The 6,193-nt window shown below is 43.9% G+C and overlaps 1 protein-coding gene across 1 annotated transcript in view; it reads left to right on the forward strand.

Annotated features, from left to right (window-relative positions):
* p2rx5 (purinergic receptor P2X, ligand-gated ion channel, 5) overlaps positions 1-6,193 on the forward strand; it is a 32,956-nt gene that overhangs the window by 9,682 nt on the left and 17,081 nt on the right. The window lies entirely within an intron of this gene.

Genomic DNA, 6,193 nt, shown 5'->3' on the forward strand with positions numbered 1-6,193 from the left:
TCTCTCTCTCTCTCTCTCTCTCTCTCTCTCTCTCTCTCTCTCTCTCTGTGTGTTTTCTCAGTTCGGCTGGTCACCACAGCCATCTGACCTTAGAAAACACAAAATAAGACTTTTGAAAAAGATGATTTTGGTTCATATATGTTGCACAAATTTAAACAACACTAATAAATAAAGGTCTAGCAATCCCTGAAAGAATTTATATCATTCGCTGCCTTTCATGCCAGAGTTTTAAACTAAGATCCTTTATATTGAGAAATGACAGCGTCAGAGCCACTTTGGTTGAACCTTGAAAATGACGTAAACTATTCTACAATATGTTAGAGCTCGAACTATGTGTTGAGGATCACCCTCAGCTGTGTCATCAAATTTTACTAGTTCAGTTTGAATTTTAATCCATGTTAATCTCAACTAGAAATTGCGAAACGGCAAAGGGAAGACTGCTTGATCAGGTGCTTCTCAGCGGCCAACTCTCGTAGAGATTTATTATGAGTTCTTTCAACAGTAATGTCTCATTGCCACTCTTCCATAAAGCTCAGACAGGTGAAGAACTCTGGCAACAGTTGTTGTATGTGTAGACGAACAGATGCTGGGATATATTCATCATTTAACGCGGGTTCCTCATTTTTCTGGACTGAATAAAACGTGCATTGAATTTAATGAAATGCAAACGTGAGACGTCATTTAGATTTGACCCATCAAAATGAATGCGGTCATTTATTTACAGAATCAAATTTAACATCAAACATTTACATTAATTTGGCAAATTATGAAAATAACAATATAAGCAATCAATCAGGAAAAATCATACGGCCATGATTTTTCCGTTGCTGCACCAAAGACATTTATGAAAACTGTACAACTATGATCTTTTGCCCACATGAATGTGGGTAAGCACTTTACACAGACATTTCTAAATATCTGGGAGAATTTCTACTTGATAGAAAGTTAAAGATGAAAAGAAGTTTAGAGGGAGTTAAGATGGTATGTGAGGGAAATTAAGTGTTCACCAGAATCGACACTCTCCGGCTTTCTTCAGCTTTTCCTTACAGTACACTTAGGTGATGAAATCGGCTCCTTTACCTGGAGATGTCTCAGGTGAGATTCCGTTTAACGCACCCTTTCAGCGTCTCAGTAGGATGCTGTTACTCGTCCGAAGTAATGGCGAGGCTCTGTTCGACACATATTCACCTCAGTGGAAAATGTTATAATCCCATGGAACTCGGGAGAGCTTTGTTGTCATGTCAGGAACTCCAACAGCACTCCATCAGAACTCAGCAGAACTTGAGTAGACTCTCACCGAACTCTACGCTCTCAGAACTCTTAGAACTCCGACAACTCTCCAACTCTCTGAGTCTGTAACTCTGTGTAGACCAGGAAGTACTGACATTTTAAAGACTCTTTCCCGGTTCACTTTTTGGGATTTTTCATTGGTCAGAAACGACCAGACGGGGTGGGTTTTGTGACGTAAGAGGTTAGAGACAGCGAGAATTGTTATGGGACAGCTCAGAAATGTTCTCACAGACCGAGAGGGTTTTGTTGTGGCGTGTTTAAGAAACAGGTGCAAAACATCTCTATTTACGTCTGAGAGGATTCTAAAACATGACAGTTTTAACATAACAACTTGTTTTTCGTTTGACTGTAACCTTGTAAACGCACACACTTGCTCATTCAAAAGCAGAAATCAGAAAAATGCATAATTACTCTGCAACAGCTTTTAACATGAGTTCTAACTTTTGCATGAGAATAAAAACCATTACTCAGTTAATAAAATTGATTAGTTCACTGCAACATCTAAAATGGTTTGAACTAAGACACTTTGATTATCAACATTTGTAAGATAGTAATGATAATAAAAAGAGAGTGTTCTTTTCACTTGAATCTTCAAGAAAGAAAGTCTCAGGATGGGTGAACCTGTATTTATGTAATCAAATACATGAAATGACAGTTCCTGTCCCACAAGGTTCTAAAGGTCAAGAGTTTTGACCTTAGACTTAGTTTCGACGTAGGCCTAGTCCACTACAGTCCCCCCTTTGGAAATCATCACCTGTCCATGGAGATGAATTCCAACTATGGACTTACGTCGTCGATTGTCCTTGAAGCTTGATGTAATCCAGCAAAGAAACAAGAGTCAAGAGTAATCCAGCAAGGAAACAAAAGTCAAAAGGTAATCCCACAATGTTCTTGGTAATTCCATTGTGTTGATTATAATTCCATATCGTCTCGATAATTCCATTGTAGCAATGCTTTAACCCCTTGGAAACAGAGTCTGTAATCCATTGGAAAAAGTCATATAATCCACAATGGTAAATCCACAACGATCGGAAGTGTTGATTAATCAGCATACAGAGGGGTACCCTTGGATTGAACTGAAGAAGCGGCCACTGGATGAAGAGTGGAGACCAACGTCAGGATTGCAGGTCGCCTCCAGCGAAGGTTGTCTCCAGCAACGTCCAGCCTGTGCCGTTCTGGTTCAATGTGTCATGCAATTATGTGGTTTAAGGTGGGCCTATGAAGGGGATTTTACATAAGGCCTTAAACTATATGCACCTGGTGTGTAAGCTATTATGGTTGGGAACAGCTACAACTACCAGTTAAGGGGTGGAGCATGCTGAAAAGGGGTACTACAGGGGTTTAAGCCTATAGAAAAGGGTTCCAAACTACTTTTCCATTTCTAACTTGGGTTAAGTTAGCTTTACATGGCAAAATATAGTTTGGTTCAAATGTCTGTTGTCTTGTAGACAAACGACTTGAGATTGGGTGTTTGGTTTCCCCATAAATGTTTTGGAAGTCTATGGCGAGACTCATCAAAAAGAATTAGCTATCCCCCCGAATAGAATTGTTCGAGTAGGTTCGGCTTAAGCGTTGTGAGATCAATGTAGATTATGGTACTTAAGGTAACAATAATATACATTGACTCCGCAAGGATTGCAATTTAGCGAATGAACTTGCATGTTGGCATGGTTAAAGGCCTCTTAGTCTCTAACTTAACTTACACACAAGATACATTCTTACCTCTGAAACAACCAAAATCAACTAAACAACGTTTCAACACCGACAAGAGTAGTGACTAAGCATCTAGAAACATCGTTTCACTGCTCCTCCTCACCCTGGTTGTCAGTTTCAGTCGCGCTGTCCCGTGTGAGTGGCTTCTTTGCGGACCCGCTTACGCGAGGCATAATCATATCGAGGTGCGCTGCATGGCGATCCACGTCGACTCGGAGTGACGTTTGGCCCCGGGACAGGGATGCGAGTATCCCACACAATACGAGGGTTATCGTCATTAGCAGGGCTATGATTAATGTGTCCGCGCTCGACCACGCATAGTTAATTGGTTGGATCGGGTTCTTAGTTGTAGACCTGAGGGACTTGAGAACTTGGTTTATTGGTTCCACGTCGACGACTTGGGTGCCTTCAAAACGGATCCTTCCCAGAGTCTCTGGATCTATGTCTATAGACATATTTCCTAGGTACTCTGAGTCATCCAGAGTCGCGTCCCATCGTTTCGGATCGAGGTGGTAGAGCGTCAAATCACCAATGTGTATGGTTGTTCCCTGGGGAACACTGATCCACATCGTTTTGTCCGGTAACGCCAAAGGTCTATTTGCCCCGGGTTGATCGTAGGCTATGATCGCCTTTCTTTGAGGAGCGTTCACTAGCCAACGAGAGCCAATTATTTCCGCTTTTGCATCTTTAGCCAGGTGTCGAGGCGTTACGGTCGTTGAGCACTTAGAATTTTCCGGAATAGGTGTTAATCCGCATATGCCCGCGGTTTTATTCCACATAAACGGTTTGCTCGGGCACAGATAGTGTATCTCCCGAGTGAGAACACACATCTGCAGGTTTGGAGCTAGGTAAACGGAGGGGTTGTCGTCGTGGTACGCAACCATCCTTGGTGTGTCAATTTGAACATGGTTTTCGCCGTGCCAATTGCCAACATTTACGACGTCCCTGAGTCTATATATGCCGTTTGAGGGAATTATCGGTAGGTTGATAATGAACGCCATTTCAAATGTTTTGTGATTGACGTAGATTGGGATTGCGCTACCGAGAGTGTAAGCCAGGTGTGCCTGTGTTTGCGTAACTTTTTCGTGCGTAGCGGAGCTGAGGATGTCGTTCACCATCTGTAGAGAGACTAGATACGGTGGGATCCTACCGGTGGCTAGTGTATCTACCGACGAACTGATATCTCTAAGCATGTCAGCAAAAATCCTATCCATTAGGTGTGCGACAGCGTAATCCGCTTCAACCTTAAGGGCTAACGCATTTACCGCTATTATGAGGGCTTTGTTTTCTTGGGTGGCACCCAAGAGGGTGAAGATTATCAGGAGTGGTACCATCATTGTCCTATGGAAGCACAAAGAGGTAGGTCTTAGCTTCGTAACGGTCAAGGGTAGGTCCTGTGAATTTAAACTATGGTTAAGTTTCTTATCCATTAGTTATCTTCTGCTTGGATGACCCTTATTCCCACGAGGTCAGATTTTGTGAGATCTTTGTCTCCTGAGGAGTTATTGCACGCCTTGTGTTGTTTAACCTGGTTACGGTGTACCCATTTAACAGTTGGCTCTTTTTGGCCTTTACTGATTTTTATCTGGTAGATAATTGGAGACACTTTGTCGGTTATCAGATGGGGTCCAGTCCATCTGGGCATCAGCTTACGGGCGAGAGTTCCGGTCCCGGACTCTCTTCTCCCAGTTTTGGGTGCAAACGTGTAGTACCAGACCCTGTCTCCCACTTGGAGTTCCTCGTGAGAGGCCTTTTGGTCGTAGTACGCTTTGCGTCCTTCAGCTGATTTTTCCAGTTTTTTCTGTGCGAAAGCAAAAGTGTTTTTAAGGTGTCTTTCCAAGTCTTTCATGTATTGTTGTGTGGTGTAGGCTGTTGCCATGGCAGCATCGCCTGGTTGGTACAACAGGTGCAGAGGGAGAGTCATTTGTCGACCCGTCATCATCTCGAAAGGAGCGATGCCAGTCGACGTGTGTGGAGTGGCCCTTATGGCCATGAGGACCAGAGGGAGTTTCACGTCCCAGTCCTTGTGGTTTGCGGCTACGTATTTTTTCAAAATACTCACCACAGTCCTGTTTGCTCTCTCAACCTGGCCTGAAGCCTGTGGGTGGTAGCCAATATGGAAGTTGGCTTTGACGCCTAGCGTCTTCCACAGTTCCTTCATTACTTCACCTGTGAAGTGTGTACCTTGGTCTGAGTTCACCCTAAGGGGAAGTCCAAACCTTGAAAATACATGATTCATTAACAACATAGCAGTGGTTTGTGCTGTGTCATTAGGGGCTGGTAGACATTCTACCCATTTGGTAAACGCGCAGGTTACCGTGAGAAAATATTTATTTCCTCTAGAGGTCTTAGTGAGTGGTCCGACCCAGTCAATCTGGAGGTCCGACCATGGAAATGCAATGCCTCTACTATGCAGTGGTGCTCTGTGAAGTGGTCTGGATGGTTGAAACTGGCCACAGATCAGGCACCCTTTTATGTAGTCCTTGACATCCTTTTTCATTCCAGGCCAATAAGCAATCTGTTTTAATGCTTTCAGCGTGGCATTGTCACCCTTATGTCCTGCGGACGGAAGGTCATGTGCATGGACTAACATCACCCCCCTGTGGTCATGGGGGACCACGAACACAGGTGAGGACGTCCGTCCATGAGCAAAAGTTAGGATGCCTTTAAGTAGTTTTAGCTGTTTGCGCAGCTGAAAGAGGACTTTGAGGTCTGGATTGGAATCCAGCTCGTCTTTCGATGGAGTGTATTTGTCTGGGTCAGTCAGATACAGCATCATCGAGTTAATTGCAGGATCCAACTTCTGAAGTTGGATGATGTCTGGGTCAGTCAGCATCGGGCGTACAGAAACTGTGTTATCAGCAGGTTTAGCTGCAGCTTGTGCACGTGTGACTGCCATTACCTCAGTTGTAGCTTGTGACGACTGAGTGTTGAGTAGCCAGGAGGGGTCAAAGGACCACGTGGGTCCGTCAACGGCTCCTTCTTTGGCTAGGGAGTCTGCAAGGTCATTGTAGTGCTTGTCATCGCCTGGGACTCTGGAGTGTCCTGGAACTTTCTTCCAGAAGATCTGTAGATCATGTGATGTCACTAAGTGATCACATGTCACGAAAAGCTCTTTGTGTTTTACCACCTTCTTGTTGCTTGTGAGAAAACCGTTCTGTTTCCACAGAGCGAGATGACACAAGAAACT

Source organism: Nematolebias whitei, chromosome 14 (genome assembly GCF_014905685.2).
Source record: "Nematolebias whitei isolate Nwh7 chromosome 14, NemWhi1, whole genome shotgun sequence".
NCBI lineage: Eukaryota > Metazoa > Chordata > Actinopteri > Cyprinodontiformes > Rivulidae > Nematolebias > Nematolebias whitei.